Genomic DNA, 22,367 nt, shown 5'->3' with positions numbered 1-22,367 from the left:
TTTTCTACTGCATTCACAGCAATCCAGATCTGTTCTATGATCAGACTGCACATGCAATCACACCAGAGCCTTCACAGTGAAAATGTGTCATGCCACGTAAGCTGTGTCTTCAAATCTCTTGAAAATACACGATTCATGGTGCTGAGACTGCCTTGGTCACAGTTATAATGACCACAATGCTATCATCCCACAGGAGTTGGGAGTACCTTTGCATTCAAAAGCAAATGGCAGTAAAGTTTCATTCTTTTATTCATAGCTTTATATCATCATGGTAGACACCTTCATTTTATTGGGAAGTAGGATTCAGACTAATTTCACATTTGTATAAAAATGTAGGTTTTAATGCTGCTGTCCCTGGTGACAATATTAGTACCACAAGAAAAATTAGATAGCTTTTCTGCATGCAAGGGAAATTAGATACAAGTGACCATTGGTGGGGAACAAGACAGGAGTTGCTGGCAACACCTGAAAGATGAACTCAGTTGTTCTTTCCACTGATGCTGACTGACCTGCTGAGTGTTTCCAGTATTTTCTGTTTGTTATATTTCCAGAATATTTGACCACTGTTTGTGCAGGGGGTGGCGGGGGTGGGGGGTGGCTGGCTAGACACTATGAGACAAAGATTTGGCAAGGCCTGTTTTTGGGCAATACACGATCCCTCCACTCCTGGTCCCATGGAAGCAAGCAGCACATAAACTTTGTACTGCCTCCTCATATAAATAAGTTTGCATGCAGCCTAGTGTGAAACATGCTGCTGACTGGCTGCACACTCAATAAGAAGCCCAGCAGTGTTGGTGCCTTGCATGGCACATGCTTACTCTACAATTTGTAAAGGCAGCATGCTCTTCTTAAAATGGATCAGCAGTTATTGTACAGACGCTGCTGCAGACTGTGTTACATAGAAGCAAAAGTAAAGAAAATAGAGCAACAGGGAAGAGTGGGTTCCCAGGTTTTCTGATGTTAGTGATAGCTCAAATGGTAGCACTGTTGCCTTTGGGTCACAAGGCTTTGGGTTTAAGTCCCATTCTATAGCTAGAGCCCAAAAACCAAGGCAGACACTAGTGCATACTGAGGGAGTGCTGCCTTTCAGATGAGACATAAAACAGAGGCCCTGACTGACATTTTGATATTTTATGCCCCCCACCTGGGACTGGGCTAGGAGGCGAGGGGGGGGGGGGGGCATAAAAATAGGATGGGATGACAGGGGTGCCGTGCCCATCACCTACCCAGACCCTGGTATTTGACCAGCATCAGGGGAGGTGGCAGGCAGCCCGCGCCCTTAGGCCAATTAAGGGCCCCTTCCTGCAGATAGATGCTTTGCCACCTGAGGAGGCCACCCAGTTAAACCTGGCTGCCTCCTTGTGGACTGGTGGGGGGCCCCTCCTGATCAGGTGCGCTGTGCCCCTCGGTCGGCACACCCTCACACCCAGCCACGGCACTGGCTGCCCGCGCTGGAAGACCTCCGCCCCCATGTCCCCGCCCCCACACCACCAACCCCCCCTGCCATCTCTACGACTCCCCCGCCCTCTCGTCTGGGGCTGGCTGATTGGCCCTGGCAAGCCTCTACCCCACTTACCTACTTCCGAGGCCGGCATCCATGGTGCCTCTTCCCACTGGGTGTAGTTCCAGCAATGGCCACGACTCAGTGTCGCTGCAGGGACTGAAGAGCTACTGGCCCTCTGACTGGCCAGCAGCTCCTGGAGAAGAGACATTGTGCCTCAGAGTGGCAGAAGCCACGACTGCAGGCAGTTAATTGCCTGAGAACCGTGAAATATGGTCGTGGATTCCAGGTTGAGGAGGCTCACCCACAGCTTTCCAGCTGGTGGGCAGAGCCACTGCCGCCTCATAAAATGTCTGTCCTCTCAGGCAAATGTAAAAGATTCCGTGGCACTATTTCAAAGAAAAGCAAGAGAGTTATCCCTAATTTCCCGGCCAATATTTATCCTTCAATCAACATCACAAAAACACAAAGGAAGATGGTTGTGGTTGTTGGAGGTCAATCATCTGAGCTCCAGGACATCACTGCAGGAGTTCCTCAGGGGAGTGTCCTAGGCCCAACCATCTTAAGCTGCTTCATCAATAACCTTCCCTGCATCATAAGATCAGAAGTGGGATGTTCGCTGATGATTGCACAATGTTCAGCACCATTTGCGACTTCTCAGATACTGAAGCAGCCCATGTCCATATGCAGCAAGACCTGGACAACATCCAGGCTTGGGCTGATAAGTGGCGAGTAACATTCGCGCCACACTAGTGCTAGGCAATGACCATCTCAAACAAGAAAGATTCTAACCATCTCCTCTTGATATTCAATGGCATCACCATCGCTGAAACCCCCACTACCAACATCCTGGGGGTTACCTTTGACCAGAAACTGAACTGGATCAGCCATATAAATACCGTGGCTACAAGTGCAGGTCAGAGGCTGGAAATTCTGCGGCGGATAACTCACCTCCTGACTCCCCAAAGCCCGTCCACCATCTACAAGACACAAGTCAGGAGTCTGATGGAATACTCTCCACTTGCCTGGAAGAGTGCAGCTCCAACAACACTCAAGAAGCTCAACACCATCAAAGCCAGAGCAGCCTACTTGATTGGCACACCATCCACAACCTTCAACATTCACTCCCTCCACCATTGGCGTACAGTGGCAGCAGTGTGTACCATATACAAGATGCACTGCAGCAACTCCTGGTGTTGTTGGTGTTGACATTGCTGCACCTTTTGTTCCTTAGAGGTCCAAGGTAGAGCTGCATAAACTGCTCTCATGCTGCAATGAAAGCTGATAGCAGGGAAATGCAGATTAAAGTGAATGAAGTCCAAGACAAGCAAATTGACTTCCAAGAAGTTGGAAAAAACTTGTCAAGCAGTGAAAGCTCACATTAAGAAGGAGAGCCATGAGCAGCAGCCTCTCAACTGGCCATGGCTGGAGCTCTTCAGTTTCACTGTTTGAAGGTTTCCCAGTCTGTCAGTTTCACTAAAGAGATACTCCCCCTGTGTACTCACCTTGTTGACCTTGGCAATTTGCAGTCAGCTCAAACAGTTCAGCTGCGAGATGTGTGAATGGATGATTAACCCGCTTTTTGCTGTTGGGCGCCTCCTGTAATGGTGCGGACTTCGATCAGCATGGGGGAGCCTTTGAAAATAATTAATCAGCCTGAGATAGGGATTGGGCTTTCCCTGTTTTTTTCTTTCACTGAGACTTTTAAAAAAATCAACTTTTCAAGCACCACAAAGCTTTTTTTTTAATGGGGCTTCCTGGACCATTGAAACAATGACTCAACTGATCACAGTGATTGATTTGCAGCCTGTCGTTCAGCGTAAAGGCCTGCTCGGGTCTGCAAAAAAAAACCTGACCCGAACCCGACAGAACCACATCTGACCCGAGCCCGACAGGTCCGAGTCCTTCAATTTTTTCCGCACACAACCCGACCCGACCCGACCATCAGTTAACCTACCTTCCGTTTCTCACTTTCTTGCTGATCCGCACAAGCTTAAAATAACTGCAACAAAACCACCTTTCAAGTCCAACAATTAAATTAACAGTGGAGCCACATACCAGTGATAGCGCGTGTCTGACCCGATCTGAGCCCGAATGCCGGACCCGGAAGTGCAAACCGACCTGACCCGAACCCAACTCACATCGTCGGGTCCCGTCGGGTTCAGGTTGGGTAGCAAGCCTTTAGTTCAGTGCTCTGTCTTCTACAGCTTGAGGTAAGTGTTTTCTTCTTTCCCTATTTGGGCCAGTATTTTTTTTAGCTTTCTTTTAGCTGTAGGAAGCTAGTTTTTAAAGATGTTTTCCCTGTTGCTTGCAATTTAGACTTTGTCTTCTCACCACAGCTGCCACCAGGTAATGAGTTCATTTTATGTTGTCTGATGTAATATAAATGAGATGCGTGAAGTCTATATGGTTGAAGATCTCAAACAGGTTTATTACAGCTAAACTATTATACACAGTACAGAGCCAACTATTTCAGAACCTTCCTCTAGGTGTTACATTTCCAGAGTGACTCAGGTTTGTAGTCACATGACTGAATCCTAGTACTTGGCTCATTAGCATACTAATATCTTAAAGGGACATCACTCTTACAGGCAATCACACAACAATAACTGTCAGGAGCATCAGAGAACTGATGGGGGACAGGCACGCTTGCATCTGGAGGAGGTGATGCTCCACATCATGAGGCCAGCAGTGATGGAGGCTGTTGCATTCAGCTTTATTGAGAACATTCAAGATGATGGTATGTTCCTGCCTTATGCCCCTTCTCAAATTCCAACGCACCCCCATCCTGCTATCTGGCATAAAGCACAAGCTGCAGCTGGTGTGACCGTGGTCCTCTTGCTTTTCACCCCAGCCCCCTTCACTCACCCCAATCCGCCCCCTTCAGGTACCTAAGATCTCCCCCCAGCCAGCCACTGAAGCTTCATGAGAATGCTTATAGGAATGCTCCAGTGGACAGGATGACCTCAATTTTGGTGACAAAGAAGATCACTGGCTATTGTCATGCTCATAAGAAGTGCAGCAAAAGAAATACAAAATAAACGGAAGAGTTATAAAAAAAGAACAATTTAAAAAGACTGGTACACCTGCCTTCAACAAGATGGAGGACAAAATCACATGACACATACCTCCTCCTGCACTGAAATGCACATTCACGTCTGCTAGAGCTGAAACTCATTAACCCCGTCTGCATTGAAATTAAACAGCTCATCACACGTGAATGTGAGCTATCCATAAGTGAGTTAACACAAAGGCAATAGCAGAAGGTCCGTCTCCAGCTACAACACGACAAGAAGGTTTGAATAGCCCTCATCTTATCAAAATGGGCTGAGATCAGAAGCCATTGTATAGCCCCTCAGGAACCAAAAGCCTAAAGTCACATGTGCAAAACTAACATTTTATGAATTTACCTTTAAAGGTAACCTTTTTGGAGAACAAAGGAAGTCATCAGTCATCAAGTCATCAGAACATCAAGAACATCAGTCTGGGATCTCCAGCCACAGAGAGAACATTGAAAGCCATCTTTAATTCCAGCACAAGACTGAGAAAAAGAGAGAGAGAGAGATAAATTCCAGCTAAAACATTTGAACCCTGCTGAGACTAGTTGGCAACCAACTGCAGCAGAGAAATAAGAGAGTGCGTTTTGAACAACTCCTCCACCTATGAAAATTGAACTAAGAAATATCAGCACCATCTTCAAACTGAAGTGTTGTCTGCCAGGAAACTTCAGCAACACAGCAAGGGCAAGACAACCAGTAAACAGGCCTGCAACTTTAAAACTTACCTTCTAATAGGATCCCACAGGTTTTTCCTGAAAACTGCAGACTTTTACACCTTAAACTCTTAACACCTCTTACCTTTTACCTTCTATCTATCTTTTCTTGAGGCTGCATGAGAGTGTGAATTCGTGCATGGGTGGTGTTGTGAATATTTTTGGTGATTATTGTTTAATAAATATCTAATCTTCTGTTTAAATTCATAAGAAAACCTGTCACTGTCTGTTTATTTGGACAACAAAACACAGGGGCTGAATCACTAACTTAAAACAAAACACTACCTGTGGTCAGTTGGAAGGTGACCAGTGGAAACCAGCCATGCCATTTCACACCTGTCCATAACACGACTCATTTTTAGTTGCAATGTGGAGGATGGAGGGATGGGGGATGGGAAAGCTGCTGGTGAAAGGATAACTTCTGAGATAGTGCTGGTGAAGAAAATAGGCTTGCAGTCACAAGATGAGGGAAGTCATTTGTCCTTTATAGCTCATCCTCTGAGAGAAATTTATGGGCTGAATTTAGTTTGCCCCCAGGCGTCGGGGTCCGTGGCGGGGGTGGGGTGGGGTGGGTGGCCTGAAGATCCCTCCGGGTGAGGCCCGCCACTGACTCTGACGCCGTGAGGGCTCAGGCCACTCCTCATGGAGGCAGCAAGGCATCGTGGCAGCAATCCTGCCGCTTGGCGACAGGCCCTCCATTTAAATATGGAAATAAATTTATATACCTGCATTAATGGTAATCACGCCACCGCCTTCCATCCCCAGTGCGCACTTCGTGCAGCTGGCAGGCATTCCCACGCCTTCGGATCCCCATTAAGGGAAATGAGGCACTAAACTGGTTGGGATAGGGGAGCAGGTAATGTTTCCTGTGTGGGAGGGGGAGGGAGCGGCAGTGACTTATTCTCATTGGTGGAGGGGATGGTGAGAAGGGGTAAAGTTTATAATTTATGCACTGGGGGGGGGGGGGGGGGTGGGGAGGGGGAAGGTCAGGTGAACCAGGTTTGTGGTGGAGAGGGCAAGTAATAAATTTAATGGCTATTGTGGGGGGGTGGGAGACGGCCAAAAATACTGTGTGTTATTGTTTTTACAAATTTTGCTTCAAATTTTTAAATATACTGGAAGGGCTCAAAGCCCTTTAAAAATGGCGTCAGCGCTTGCACACAGGCAGCTGACGCAATTACCAGGGATGGACAGGCTGCACACTCCATGTGATCGGGGGAGGGGTGTGGACTGCCCGTCCATTCAAATGAGCTACTGCACGGAAGATTGTGGCGGCTCATCAACATGCGGCCCACGTGGGCCGGGCACCGCTTCCTTCAGCCGCCGACAAATTTGGCGGCGAAAGAAGAAGATTCTGGCCTATATTTCTTCTCTCCTCATACCATGCAGCTGCCTCTTGAATTACTCCAGATGTTTTGCCTTTATTATCCTACCTGAAGACCATTCCATGTATAATGATTTGAGTAATTTATATAAAGAACTGCTTCCTGCGGTTGCCTTTTTTTCAATTTGCATTTCTGTATTTTTATCCTATAATCATGTTTCACCTTGAAAAACAGAATTAAACTGTTCTATTCTACCTCTTAAGACCCTCTCTCCAAGGCTGAAGAGCACAGTTTTTCTAATCTTTCCTTATAACTGAGTCCTCTGATTCTAAGGATCAAAGTTTTGTCCATGTTCTACACTACTTCTAGGGAAAAGTTGTGTCCTGGGGGCTTTGGTAGATCAAACCCAATATTCAAGGTTTGGCCTGATATGAACACCATTAAGGTTCAATATGATGGCCTCAGACTCTACTAATTTGGCAATATAACTCAGCATACTGTATGCTTTTCTAATTATTGCTTTGCAATGACTAATGCACATGTTGAGTCTACTAATATTCCTAATTCTCGTTCAGCTTTCCCTTAGCTAATTTAACACCATCAAATGGGGTGAAAAATTCATTCCATTGTCTTCAATGTAAAACTAAATTGGGTGGAGTGGAAAGGGAGCTGCTGATTTACTATTGCCTGTTTTATGTTACCGCCAAAGACAAATATAAACTCCATTGAGTCCTGCTTTCTTTCCTGATTATCATGCCATAAGACCAGCTACCGGTGAAACATAAGTGTAAATGAAACATAAGAAACATAAGAAATAGGAGCTGGATTTGGCCATTTGGCCCTTCGAGCCTATTCCGCCATTCAACAAGATCATGGCTAATCTTTTCCCTCAACTCCACCTTCTCGCACTATCCCCATATCCCTTTAATTCCCTTCGTACCCGAAAATCTATCAACCTCTGTCTTGAATATACTCAATGACTAAGCATCCACAGCTCTCTGGGGTAGAGAATTCTAAAGATTCACAACCCTTTGAGTGAAGAAATTTCTCCTCATTTCAGTCCTAAATGGGCAACCCTTTATTCTGGTTCCCTAGCCCCGTGTTCTAGCTTCCCCAGCCAGGGGAAACATTTTCTTAGCATCTAACCTGTCAAGCCTCCTAAGAATTGTACATGTTTCAATTAGATCACATCTGATTCTTCTAAACTCCAGGGAATATAGGTCTAGTCTACTCAATCTCTCCTCATAGGGCAATCCCTTCATCCCAGGAACCAGTCCAGTGAACCTTCATTGCACTCCCTCCAGGGCAAGTATGTCCTTCCTTAGGTAAAGAGACCAAAATTGCATCCATTACTCCAGGTGTGACCTCACCAATGCCCTGTATAATTGTAGTAAGACTACTCTACTCTTACACTCCAATCCCTTTGTAACAAAAGCTAACATACCATTTCCCTTCCTAATTGCTTGCTGTACCTGCACGTTAACTTTCTGTGATTCATGTGCAAGAACACCCAGCTCCCTCTGAATGCAAACATTTCCCAAATTAAAACAGTTGTGCAAACATACGACCTGCCAAGACAGGTTGACATAGATAAAAAAACAGAAAATGCTGATTGCTGTCGTATAAGGGTCTGAAAGGGTTAATGTTTGAGATGGTGAGAGTAACTCCTCCCACTATAGTGATGATGTAATAGTCACATGGTTATTAGGCTTAGAAGAAGCTAGAAGCATCATGAGAGGTGTTAGTTGGACATGCTTAATCAGAATGTAAATAGTTATGTATATAAAATAAACAAGTTATTATTTAGCCATATAAAGATTCCGTGACATCTGTAAACAATGCTCGAACTACGCTAACAACAATATACAACAGTTGCCATAGAGTTAAGATCACCACTGCATGAAGCTTTCACACTTGCAATCCATCCATTAGAGACATCTGCCACATCAGACATTCTGTAGTACACACCTGTATCAGGGAAGTGACAACTACCATGTTTGCAAAGGATAATGTCTCCATCACATTTCCTACATGTGAGCATCAAGTCCCATTGTATCAAACCCATGGCCTCCATGAAAAGGAAATTTATTTTAACCCAATTGATATTCACGTAAGATCAGGCAAAAAAAAACATCATCATGCATGTCAATAGTCATTATCCTGAACTTAGGTTTCTGCCAGTGATGATATTTCCTCAAGAAATATGTACAAAAATGAACAGTACTCTTGCCTTAGCCTTGTTCCTGATACCAATGCAATTCTTGTTGATCTTCAGACAGATACGAGAACTGAATGACTGCACTGACATGGTTAGCAATTTCCGTCCATGCTGTTTTCACTGGAAGGTGGCCTTGAGACTTTAGTTGGGCGATTGTCTTTTGATGCAGCTCATACAGCAGGAACTCCAACTTCAGCATCAAAGGAACCATGTTGGCTACATGTTTCTGCTATTATACTGGGAATGATTAGTCTACTTTTTCTGCCACCAAAATAACTTCCCCTTTTATGGTGAACTGCAACCCTTTAAGATCTGGTACTTTCACCAAGTACTACACAACAAGTCGAAGCAAGCTTTTCCTTTACATGTAGCCTCTTCTTCAGCTCAATATCACTAAGATTAAAGCCATTCTGTTCCATTTATGTCCAAAATTTTGATCCATAAATGCCAATTCCAGCAACCTCCCTGTCTGCTTGCTTAGATTGAACAGAAGGAATGCAATCTCAATGTCCTGATTTACTCTGTCCTGAGCATCAACTATAGAAGTGGTCTATCACAAAGATTTCCGACTTCTACCCTGATACATCATCTGTCAATGCCACTACCTTGCTCCCCAATGCTGCTACAAACTTTACCCATGACTTCTGAACACTCTCTTTAGTGGAGCTCCACAAACTCATGCAAACTCTATATCCAGCATTTGATTGTGCACAGAGTCCTGTAGATCCATTGCCCCATCCTCACTGATCTCCACTGTCTCCAGACATATCAATATGAAAATCCTCAACCTCATCTTTCAATCCTTCCATGACATCAATTCATTTAAACCTTTACAATCTTCTGCAGCTCTATGTCCCATCATGCACTTTCACATTTTTAATACTGGTCTGCGATTCAGTTCCCACCCTGCTGGTGGCACTGCCTTCAACCATTACACTCCTACATTGGAAATCTGATCCTGGAAGTCATCGGACCACGATCCCAACAGTTATGTTGGGATTGCACCCTCTAGTGTTTCCAGCACTGACCCAACCAGAGTATCTGGAGTTATTGGAAACTCATTTACATCCCCACAGCAGGTACCCATCACCCTAAAGTGTGCCCACCATTTCCATTCTGCCAGAAACTCAGGTGCCAGTCTGCCATCTGTGGTGGAAGAGAGGACAGGGGTCCCAACTGACCTGGTGAATTAATTTTTCCAATCCTTTTGGCCCTCTTATCCCAAAGGGGATTGATTGTAATGAAAAGTAATGCCCATTTTTGGTGATTTAAGCCACTTCGCTGGGTCTTACTTAGTTCAGGGAAGTGGGAACTCGCAACATAGGACACCACATTTCCCCCCTCCCTTCACCCTTCCCTCTCTTTTCAATTTGTAAGGGGGTGGGTGGAGGCTCTGCCACTTACAAAACTGACCAGGAACTCTTACTGCATGCCAGTGCCCAGTCCCAGGTTGTTTCCAGGAAATTCCGTCAGACTCCTAGTACAAATACAGCAGAGTCCACTGGAACCTACGAGTAATTTGTGTCCCTCTCTTCATAAATAACTTGATCTCACTAACTGCCTCACGCCTTCAAAAACCTCCACAAAAATTACCTTTCTGACTGTGCTTTCAGCCACCAACTCAAACATCATTCCAACCTTCTGACCCCCTAAAAGCAGCTTGGGAAGTTTTGTATCTGTAAACATCTCCATAAATGTAAGCTTCATTTTTGTGATCCAAGAATTACACAGCTTGTATTTTGTTTAATAATTCCTTTACAATGTAAATCCAATACTTAGTTTAATTGTCTTTCCTTATGAATTTTGATATTGTAATTGACCAAGTTATACCAAATACACATCACAATGCCATCTTTCAGATTGAGTGGATATAAAAGATTCAATGTCAATTTTTGAAGAAAAGTGGGATGTTTCCCATTGTTCTGGCCAACATTCACCTCTCAAATCAACATCACCAAAAACAGATTAACAGGTCATTAGTCTCATTCCTGTCTTTGGGCCCTTGCCATACACAAATTGGCTGCCACTTTTTCCCACAGAACAATAGTGGCAACACTTAAAAAGTAACACATTGGGGGTATGAAGTGCTTTGAGACATCCTGAGGACATGAACGATATCACAGAAATGTAAGTTCTTTCCCAATTTTCAACGCCATAGCCTTGACCTTACCTGAGCTTCACCTGCTGCTTGTATCTTAGCATGTGGAAATAACTTTAATTTGCCTGTCACACTTGTCCTTGTTTCATATCTCCCAATCCTCAAATTTGAAATTCTTGTTCTTGGCTCCAAATTTCTGATGTCTATAAACCTGGTGGATGTGTGTGTGTTTGTGTGTGTGTGTGTGTGTGTGCATGTGTGTGTGATGTGCAGGTGTTGTGGGGGGGCGGGGTGGTGGGTGCCATGTGGAATGGTTGGAGTTTGAGGAGAAGAGCAGATTCACCTGTTATACATCCTATTTAAATCCTGCCCTAAATTCCACTAGTAGGCAGAAGGGTTTAAGATGTGCCTGCCCTAGCAAGATTTCAGCCACAGAAATTGAGTTTATCCAGTTTGTGTGTTCCTACAGGCATAGGTTCCTGAACATCAATGCCCACGATGCAGGTAGATACCATAATTCATTCATCATTTGACAATCCAGTGTCCATGAATCAGGAGTACGATGCTGTCTGGCTTCTGGAGACAAGGGGTGTCCAACACTACCATGGCTTTTAACACCACTGCTAAGAACCACTAATGAAGCAGAGGGTTACCACAATTTGAATTAAACCCGAACGACCATTGACATGCTGAAGGAAAGATTCAGATGTCTAGGAGGCTCCCTGTGTAGCTCCCAATTTTGGCTGATGAATTGTGGTGGCCTTTCAATAATATTTAATTATATATTATAGTTACTCAATATCTGTAAAAACCAGGATGTTCTGTATAATTTAAATATAAACCTCTCAATGGCCTTACCCCTCCCTATCTTTGTACCTCCTCCAGCTCTACAATCTTCCCATAGCTCTTCAACCTTCTGATGCCGATTCTTGTGCATCCTCCCCTCCTTCATCTCGTCATTGGTGGCCTTGCCTTCAGCTGCCTGGGTCTCACACTCCTTCTCTAAACTCCTCGGCCTGTTCATCTCCTTTCAAAACTATTTTTGACCATTTATCCCTCCAATCCAGATGAAAGTAATCGTCATTGTTCTACTGAGCAAATTTTAATCATTAGGTTCTTATTCATGTACTGGCAAACTTCTTTTATTTTAGTGGCCTTAAATAATGATAAGCAAGACAACACCAGATAAAAATAGTTTGTCTTTGGAACACTCTCAGACATTCTTAACTTATTTAGACAGTGTAACCTGTAGGCTTGTAGCCTTGACAGCCTGGGTCTACGCAGCTCAAGCCACTAATTGAAAACAGCTGCTGGTGTAAGAGTCCTTTATTTTGCAGGTCCTGTTCAACCTTCCCAGAGTTCCTAACATTAACATATCAGGTTTTTCCAGAATTCAGCAGCGTGGTTTAAAACATGACATTTTAGGTTACTTTCCCAACAACATTCACACTTTCTTATCTCCAGCAGTCAGCTCAAGAGCAGCACTGACAGCTATCTTGGCAAGACACACCCTCATTTTACAGTGCGCACTTAGTTCAACTGCCCAGGAAAACCCAAGTAAAAGGGAATAACTTGCAAAAGAAAAGAAAGTAGGATGCATTCCCGCTTCAAAATGTGTTACAATTGTAAATCAAATGAAATTTTAAATGATCATCTTTGGCCTTCTTGTCTCGAGAGACAATGGGTAAATGCCTAGAGGTGGTCAGTGGTTTGTGGAGCAGCGCCTGGAGTGGCTATAAAGGCCAATTCTAGAGTGACAGACTCTTTCACAGGCGCTGCAGATGAAATTGGTTGTCGGGGCTGTTACACAGTTGGCTCCCTCCTTACACTTCTATCTCTTTTCCTGCCAACTGCTAAGTCTCTTCGACTCATCTCTCTTTAGCCTTGCCTTTATAGCTGTCTGCCAGCTCTGGCGATCGCTGGCAACTGACTCTCACGACTTGTGGTCAATGTCGCAGGCCCTCATGTCATGTTTGCAGACGTCCTTAAAGCGGAGACATGGACTGATTCCAGTGACGAGCTCGCTGTACAATGCGTCCTTGGGGATCCTGCCATCTTCCATGCGGCTCACATGGCTAAGCCATCTCAAGTGCCGCTCGCTCAGTAGGGCGTATATGCTGGGGATGTTGGCCGCCTCGAGGACTTCTGTGTTGGAGATACGGTCCTCCCACCTGATGCCAAGGATTCTCCGGAGACAGCGAAGATGGAATGCATTGAGACCTCATTCTTGGCTGACATACGTTGTCCAGGTCTCGCTGTCATAGAGCAACGTACTGAGGACACACTTGAAACACTTGGACTTTTGTGTTCTGTGTCAGTGCGCCATTTTCCCACACCCTCTTGGCCAGTCTGGACATAGCAGCGGACGCCTTTACCTCGCACTTGTTGATTTCTGCATCAAGAGACAGGTTACTGGTGATAGTTGAGCCTAGATAGGTGAACTCTTGAACCACTTCCACAGCGTGGTCGCAGATATTGATAGATGGAGCATTTGTGACGTCCTGTCCACGATGTTCGTTTTCTTGAGGCTGATGGTTAGGCCAAATTTGTTGCAGGCAGCCGCGATCCTGTCGATGAGTCTCTGCAGACACTCTTCCGTGTGGGATATTAATGCGGCATCGTCAGCAAAGAGGAGTTCCCTGATGAGGACTTTTCGTACTTTGGTCTTCGCTCTAAGACGGGCAAGGTTGAACAACCTGCCATCTGATCTTGTGTGGAGGAAAATTCCTTCTTCTGAAGACTTAAATGCATGTGAGAGCAGCAGTGAGAAGAAGATCCCAAACAGAGAGCTTTTGGGCCAACCATCAAGAAGATCGCCCCCCCCTCAACTCTAAATCAGGGGAAACGATCACTGACCAACACAAGCAAATGGACCGCTGGATGGAGCACTATCTAGAACTGTACTCCAGGGAAAATGATGTCACTGTTACCGCCCTCAATGCAGCCCAGTCTCTGCCAGTCATGGATGAGCTGGATGAACAGCCAACAAAATCGAACTCAGTAATCCAATTGATTCTCTAGCCAGTGGAAAGGCCCCTGGCAAGGACGGCATCACCCCTGAAATAATCAAGTGTGCCAAGCCTGCTATACTCTCAGCACTCCATGAACTGCTTTGTCTGTGCTAGGATGGGGGAGCAGTACCACAGGACATGCGCGATGCCAATATCATTACCCTCTATAAGAACAAAGGTGACCACAGTGACTGCAACAACTACCATGGAATCTCCCTGCTCAGCATAGCGGGGAAAATCTTCGCTCAAGTTGTTTTAAACACACTCCAGAAGCTGGCTGTGCGTGTCTACCCTGAGGCACAGTGTGGCTTTCGAGCAGAGAGATCCACCATTGACATGCTGTTCTCTCTTCACCAGCTACAGGAGAAATGCCCCGAGCAACAGATGCCCCTGTACGATGCTTTCATAGATCTCACCAAAGTCTTTGACCTCATCAGTAAACATGGTCTCTTCAGCCTACTAGAAAAGATCAGATGTTCATCAAAGCTACTAAGTATCATCACCTCACTACATGACAATATGAAAGGCACAATTCAGCATAGCGGTGTCTCATCAGATCCCTTTCCTATCCTGAGTGGTGTGGAACATTGCTGTGTTCTCGCATCTACACTGTTGGGATCTTCATCTCACTGCTGCTCTCATATGCATTTAAAGTATATTGCCATATTTTTTGTGAAGAACATAAATAGAATAGTATAGATAGCTACTGGGTGAGATTATGCAAAACATACTCTATGGATTATAGCTTCGTGCCTCCCAAAGACATTCTTTCAAAGTATTCTGTTTTCACAATATGCCCACATTAGTTATTCCAGATATTAGTCTGATAGAATGTTTAAAAAACTGTCTATGAATATGAATGACGATATCACTGGATCTCCAGTCAACTCAAGTCATGTGATGCCAATGTTCCAGGCAAAGATGATTTCACAGAACTTATTTCATCATTCAGAAACCATGGATGTGCAAACTACAGTTGTGCTTAGATTGCATTGCATTAAAGGCCCACTGAAATCAGTATCCTGTCAACACATGAATTTAACATGACCAAAAAGCCAGCTACATCAACTTTATATACTGTGTGCACAGTGAAGACTGACAACGCTGAATTAATTGAATTCTGAATAATTCAAGCCGCCAGTCATCACCTATTGCTGAATAGCACAAAAGGAATGTGCCAAACTTACCAAGAAAATGTATTTATGGCCCACTGTTATTCTGGAAATGATTGAAGAGCTACCCATTCAGATGTAGAAATAACACCAGATGATGAGTTGGCAGGTTTCCCTTGGCAATGACAGCCAGAATACCCAATATTCTTAACTGTTAAAATAGTAATGAATGTCGTCAGTATATGTGTATCTCGTGCATTATTTGTTAGTTCAACCAGTATTTAACTTCCTCTGTCAAGTTTTGAGCAATTTCAACTGTGCAGAAATGCATCCACCAACATATTGTCAAACAGTTATTTAGGCTTGATGGTATCAGCTGACCCTTTGGCACCTTTTCCTCAACAAAATCCCTGTTCAAGAATATTTTGAAACTGAAATAATTGTGGAGGAACACAATAAGGAAGACAAAATTCAACATCCTCCCACACACTTCCTGTCAAAAGCAAACCTATTAACTACTAAAAATGCAAGACAAGATATTTGAGCTGAAATGTTTACTTGTAGCTGTCAAGGTTCTTTTGCTAGTAGCCATACATTCACACACACTGTGAAAGAACCGGGAGGTGCTGTTTTTGCAGTTTCCAATAGTAATTTATTACCAATAGTAAAGTTAAGCCATATCATGAAAATTAATGCAAATAATTGAAATTCAGTCCCTTAACAGCTAGTAATTACTGATTTGACCATTAATCAAAAACCCTCATCTATGTGGAAAAAAACACAGAAACATGTAAGTCATGTATCAGAGATCAGCAGGGGAGCTAGGTATGGAGGGGGTGTGGGGTTGCGGTGGAGGAGGCAGAGGTGTTTGAGACTACATCTTTAATGTACACAGGAAACACCAGAACAGGCAGTTGGAGGCCTGGCTTTAATGTCTCACTGAAAAGATGGCACCTCCAACAATACAACACTCCCTCAGTACCGCACAAAATTATGTGCTTAAGCAGTATTCCCTCTTCAACTCTTATGCAATACATTCCCCAGAGTGGATGTATCGGTGCTAGTGCTTGCCACTGTAGAAATTACTGATGCAAATTGCTGTGAGGTGCTCAGTTCAGGTTTCATCTCTACCACCTTCACCTCTTGGATATCAAGAGGATCAAAAAAAGAACATATTTTAGAATAATGGCAATAACCGTCCTCCACTTGAAATACTCTTACATGGCGAGATATTGTAGTGCATTATATACTGCAGCACTGCAATGCATATCTGTTTGTGAGATTGAAAATGAATGATTGTGTACAAAGATACAGATTAAAAAGCAAAAGATGGTAGTAGCTTTTACCTGGAAAGAAATCTCATCTGAACATACGAATTAGGAGCAGGAGTAGGCCACTCGGCCCTTCGAGCCTGCTCCGCCATTCAATAAGTTCATGGCTGAACTAATTACTCCACATTTGCACCTACCTCTGATAACCTTCCATCCCTTGCTTATCAAGAATCTATTTACCTCTGCCTGAAAAATATTCAAAGACTCTGCTTCCACCGCCTTCTGAGGAGGAGAATTCTAAAGACTCACAACATCTGAGAGAAAAAATTTCTCCTCATCCCTAAATTAAATAGGCAATCCCTTATTTTTAAACAGTGAATCCTAGTTCTAGATTCTCCCACAAGGGGTAATATCCTTTCCACATCCACCCTGTCAAGACCCCTCAGGATCTTACATATTTCAATCAGGTTGCCTCTTTCTCTTCTAAATTCCAGCGGGTACAAGACTAGCCTGTCCAACTTTTCCTCATAAAACAGCCTGCCCATTCCAGGTATTAATCTAGTAAACCTTCTCTGTGCTACCTCCAATGCATTCGCATCCTTCCTTAAATAAGGAGTCCAGTACTGTACACAGTACTCCAGATGTGATCTCACCAATGCCCTATATAGCTGAAGCATAACCTCCCTACTTTTGTATTCAATTCCCCTCACGATAAACGATAACATTAGCTTTCCTAATTACGTGCTGTACCTGCATACTGACCTTTTACAATTCATGTGTTAAGACACCCAGATCCCTCTGCATTTCAGAGCTCTGCAATCTCTCACCATTTAGATAATATGCTTCTTTTTTTATTCTTCCTGCCAAAGTGGATAATTTCACACTTTCCCACATTATACTCCATTTGCCAGGTCTTTGTCCACTCACTTAACCTATCTATATCCCTTTGTAGCCTCCTTATGTCCTCTTCACAAGTTACTTTCCTACCTATCTTTGTGTCATTAGCAAATTTAGCAACCATACCTTCGGTCCCTTCATCGAAGTCATTTATATAAATTGTAAAAAGTTGAGGTCCCAGCTCAGATCCCTGTGGCACACCACTCATTACATCTTGCCAACCAGAAAATGACTCATTTATGCCTCCTCTCTGTTTCCTGTTAGCTAACCAATTTTCCATCCATCCCAATATGTTACCCCTGACACCATGAGCTTTTATTTTCTGCAATTATCTTTGATGTGGCACCTTATCAAATGCCTTCTGGAAATCTAAGTACATTACATCCACCAGTTCCCCTTTATCCACAGCACGTGTACCTCCCTCAAAGAACGCCAATAAATTGGTTAAACATGATTTCCCTTTCACAAAACCATGTTGACTCTGCCTGATTACCTTGAATTTTTCTAAATGCCCTGCTATAACGTCTTTAATAATAGCTTCTAACATTTTCCCTAAGACAGATGTTAAGCTAACTGGCCTGTAGTTTCCTGCTTTCTGTCTCCCCTCCCTTTTTGAATAAAGGAGTTACATTCACTATTTTCCAATCTAACAGAACCATTCCCGAATCTGGGGAATTTTGGAAAATTAAAACTAATGCATCAACTATTTCACTAGCCACTTCTTTTAACACCCTAGAATGAAGTAATCAGGACCCGGGGACTTGTCAGCCTGCAGCTCCAACAATTTGTTCAGTGCCACTTTCCTGGTGATTGTAATTTTCTTGACTTCCTCCTTCCCTTCCATTTCCTGATTTACAGCTAATACTGGGATGTTACTTGTATCCTCAATAGTGAAGACCGATGCAAAATATCTGTTCAACTCATCTGCCATCTCTTTATTATCCATTATTAATTCCACAGACTCACTTTTTATAGGTCCAAAGCTCACTTTGATAACTTTTCTTTTTTAAATATCTATAGAAACTCTTACTATCTGTCCTCCTTATATTTCTAGCTAGCTTTCTGTCATACTCTAATTTTACCTTCCTTATCAATCTTTTAGTCCTTCCTTGCTGTTTTTTATATTCTGTCCAATCTTCTGACCTGCCTCCCATCTTTGCACAATTATAGGCTTTTTCTTTAAGTTTGATACTATCTTTAATTGTGTTAGTGAACCACATATCTCATATCTCACCTTTCTCCACAATTTTTTGTTTCCACACCCAGAATGTGGAGTGCTCTCTCTTCAGAAGCATTCAAGATAAATAGATGTGCTAGACCCCTCCAGTTTGCATTGCCTCATCCTGTATCTAGATAAAAAAAATGTTGAAATAAGGAAACATAAAGAAAATGTGTGTCACTCAATATCGAACTTGGCAGCCAGCTTCTGAAAGTCCACAAACAAACAGCAACCTTGTGTTGGCATTATGCTTGGTGAAGTGTAGTCACTGCCGTAGGAAACGTGGCAGCCAATTTGCACACAGCATGCTCACATAAATAGCAATGTGATAATGATCAGATAATCTGCTTTTGTGTTCTTAATTGAAGGATAAATATTGGCCAGAACACCTGGGATAACTCCTCTGCTCTCCTTCAAAATAGTGCCATAGGATCTTTTATGTCCACCTGAGAGAACAGGTGGGACCTCATCCAACAGGCAGCAACTCTGACAGTGCAACACACCCTCAGTACTGCACCAGAGTGTCAGCTTTGATGTCTGTGCTCTAGTCCTGGAATGGAATTTGAACCCACAAACTTAGAATTTAGAGGGAAGAGTGATACCAAATGAGCTACAAATGACACCATAGAAAGTTGACACTGTGTGAGCACACTTACCTTGGCAACCATTCAAAGACCAGCAAGTTTCTTCCTCATCTGATTCCATGATTGGGATATATATGAGACTACATTCACCCTTTCTACAATGTCCTTTCAAGCTGCACGGTGCTTCTCTGAATTGGAGGATGCCTGTCACTCAAAAAACAGCACCCTTCTGTGGAGGATCTCCTGCTGTATGACATTGAAAACTGCATTTCAACCATAGAATTATCCTTTGTTCTGTTGCTCCTAGTAGGACAGCTTTAAGTGCAATCAGCAGCCCTTTAAGAACTGCTGGTTTTGGATATCCCATCCCTTGGCTCTCATGGATCAGATGTGCACTGGGAGTGCTTCTATATTATGTTAACAAGATAACCTTGTCATCTGTAGTGCATGCATATTGAGCAAACAACCTGAACACAGGCAATTACGTTTCCAGGCCTCCATTTTTATATTAGGCAAAGGAAGACAGTTTCCCTTTTAACAAGTTATTTCAAAACTGTACAACATAAAATACAGAAAATTCCCTATTTATCACATGTTTATATGCGTATCTGAAACTGAACATGGAACAACTACTGGGGAGTTTCCGAAGTTGGTTGTCATTTGAGGAAGTTTTCAAAAACAGAAAGATGGAAACTTGAGATTATGATAGAATACTTCTATTGCAGTGTATTATTAAGAATTTTGACAAAATAAGCAGGTACATTCATTGTAATGAGTATATTAACCTTTTATGGGCATTGCTTATTTATGTTTGGATTTCATATTCATTAGCATCGAATGAGTTGTACTTCATTTTTCCATGTTATCATAAACAAATATTTTTGTTATTTTAATCTGTAAAAAATGCTTTTGCATTTGATATTCCATTATTCATACAGGAGGTCATCCTCCATTTTGAATATGACATTAGCACCATTCCACGTGGGATAGATTAAGGACAGATTTAGTAGGGCATAACTAGGCATCCATGAGGCATGGTGAACCATAAGCAGAAACAGAATTGCATACCATCACAGTCTGTAAGCACATGACTCAGCACATTCCTCCCTCTGTGGTCACCATCAAGACAGGAGACGTACCCTGATTTCATGCAAAGTGTGGAAGGGCTACCTTCATGTTAAGCACCAAAAGCAGTAGGCTATAGACAGAGCTAAGCGGTCTCACAACCAACTGATCAGGGTAAAGCTCTGTAGCCTTACCACATCTATTGGAGAATGATGATGAACAACTAGGCAACTAACATGATGAGGAGGCTTCATGAACATCCCTATTCTCAACCACAATGGAGCTCATATGTGAATGCAAGAGAAAAAGCTGAATTGTTTGCAAGTGTCTTCAGCTAAAAGTGCCAAGCAGATAATCCTACTCAGCCTTCTCCTGAGATCCCCATTATCATGGATACCAGGGTCCAATTTTGTTCACTCCACATGACATTAAGAAGCAGCTAAGTGCACTGGGCACAGCCAAGACTACTGGCCCTGACAACATCCCAGGAGTGTTGAAGACATGTGCACCAGAGTTAGCCACTATTCTTAGCCAAGCAATTCCAATACAGTGATGGTACTGGTGTCTACCTGGAATAGTGAAATATTTCCTAGGCATGTACTATCCACAAAAAGCAAAACAAATCTAATCTCTCCAATTACCTCCCTATCAACCTCCTCCTATTCATTGATAAAGTGATGGAAAAAAATCATTCAAGTGAAGCCTAATCACCGATGACCTGCTCACCAACATTCAGTTAAGGTTCTGTCAGAACCACTTGGCTTCAGCCTGAAGCACAAGTGTGAGGAGCTCCTGGATTTCTTTGTCACCAAGATTGAGTCCATCCAATCAGCTGCGTCTGCCATGGTCTTCTCTTCCCCTAACTCACTAGGCCAAACTTTATCGAAGGCTCACCCTTGCCTTTGCCCTGAACTTGCATCTAGTATCTCTAGTTTCTCTCCTATCTTCCCTCATGCTGTCTCTGAGCTCATCTTGTCCATAAGACCCACCTTCTGCTCTCTTGACTCTATTCCCACTAAACTGCTGACCACCCAACTTCCCTTGTTAGCTAATGGTTCTCTCTCCTCAGGTTCTGTCCCTCTTTCCTTCAAATCAGCCATCATCACTGATCTCTTCAAAAAACCAACACTTGACCCCACCGCTCTTGCAAACTACTGTCCCCTCTCCAACCTCCCTTTCCTCTCCAAAATCCTTGAACGTGTTGTTGCCCCCTAAATCTGTGCACATACTTCACGGAACTCCATGTTTGAATCCCTCCAATCAGGTTTCTGCCCCTGCAGTACTGAAGCAGCTCTTATCAAAGCGACAAATTACATCCTATGTAACTGTGACAAAGGTAAACTTTTCCTCCTCGTCCTTCTTGACCTGTCTGCAGCCTTTGACACAGTTGATAACACCATCCTCCACCAACACCTCTCCACTGTTGTCCAGATGGGTGGGACTGCACTGGCCTGGTTCCATTCTTATCCATCTAATCACAGCCAGAAAATCGCCATCAATGGCTTCTCTTCCCACTCCCATACAGTTAGCTCTGGAATCCCTCAAGAATCTCTCCTTGGCCCCTTCCTATTTCTCATCTACATGCTGCCTCTCAGCAACATCATCCGAAAACAAATCAGTTTCCACATGGATGCTCACGACACCCAGCTCTACCTCATCACCACTTCTCTGAATCCTTCCACTGTCTCTAAATTATCAGACTGCTTGTCAAACATCCAGTACTCGATGCGCAGAAATTTCCTCCAATAAATATCGTGAAGACTGAAGACAAATGGGCAGAATTTTACCAGCTCCGTGGTGATGGGCTTGGGGGTGAGTGGGAGCTGGTGAAATGGTGGGGGATCATGTCAGAATGGATCCCCAACGTCTTCATTCCGCCTGCCAAATTTTCCAGGGGCAGTCAGGCAGTGGGATTGGGACTACCCAGGCCAGCAGCTGACAGGCAATTGAGCCTAAGCAGCCAATTGACAACAATTTTCCTTAGAGTTTGGCATTTTCCATTGGACGCACAGATCCCATAGAGCTTCAGCAGCTCACCTGCTCAAAGGAGGCGTGAGCGAAGCGACAATTAGGTGCTGGTTGTCACTAACAGCCATTGATTCCTGCTGCTCTTATAAGCAGGCAGGCTCAGCTCAGAGATTAGAAGGTTGAGACCTTTATAGTGATTGCTGAGTGGAAAGCCAGTGTAGAAGACTGTTAGTGGAAGGGTGTCTACCAGGCCCCCTACAGCGAGTACAGGCAATACCAGTACAAAGAACAAAGAACAAAGAAAATTACAGCACAGGAACAGGCCC

General features: G+C 43.6%; 1 protein-coding gene across 1 annotated transcript in view; it reads right to left on the bottom strand.

Moving 5' to 3' along the window:
- Positions 1-22,367, bottom strand: part of LOC137369107 (membrane protein FAM174A-like) — a 259,893-nt gene that overhangs the window by 86,165 nt on the left and 151,361 nt on the right. The window lies entirely within an intron of this gene.

The sequence above is a fragment of the Heterodontus francisci genome, chromosome 4, assembly GCF_036365525.1.
Source record: "Heterodontus francisci isolate sHetFra1 chromosome 4, sHetFra1.hap1, whole genome shotgun sequence".
NCBI classification, from domain to species: Eukaryota; Metazoa; Chordata; class Chondrichthyes; order Heterodontiformes; family Heterodontidae; genus Heterodontus; species Heterodontus francisci.
Note: the sequence above shows the minus strand (reverse complement) of the source record. Positions and strands in the feature narration are given on the sequence as shown.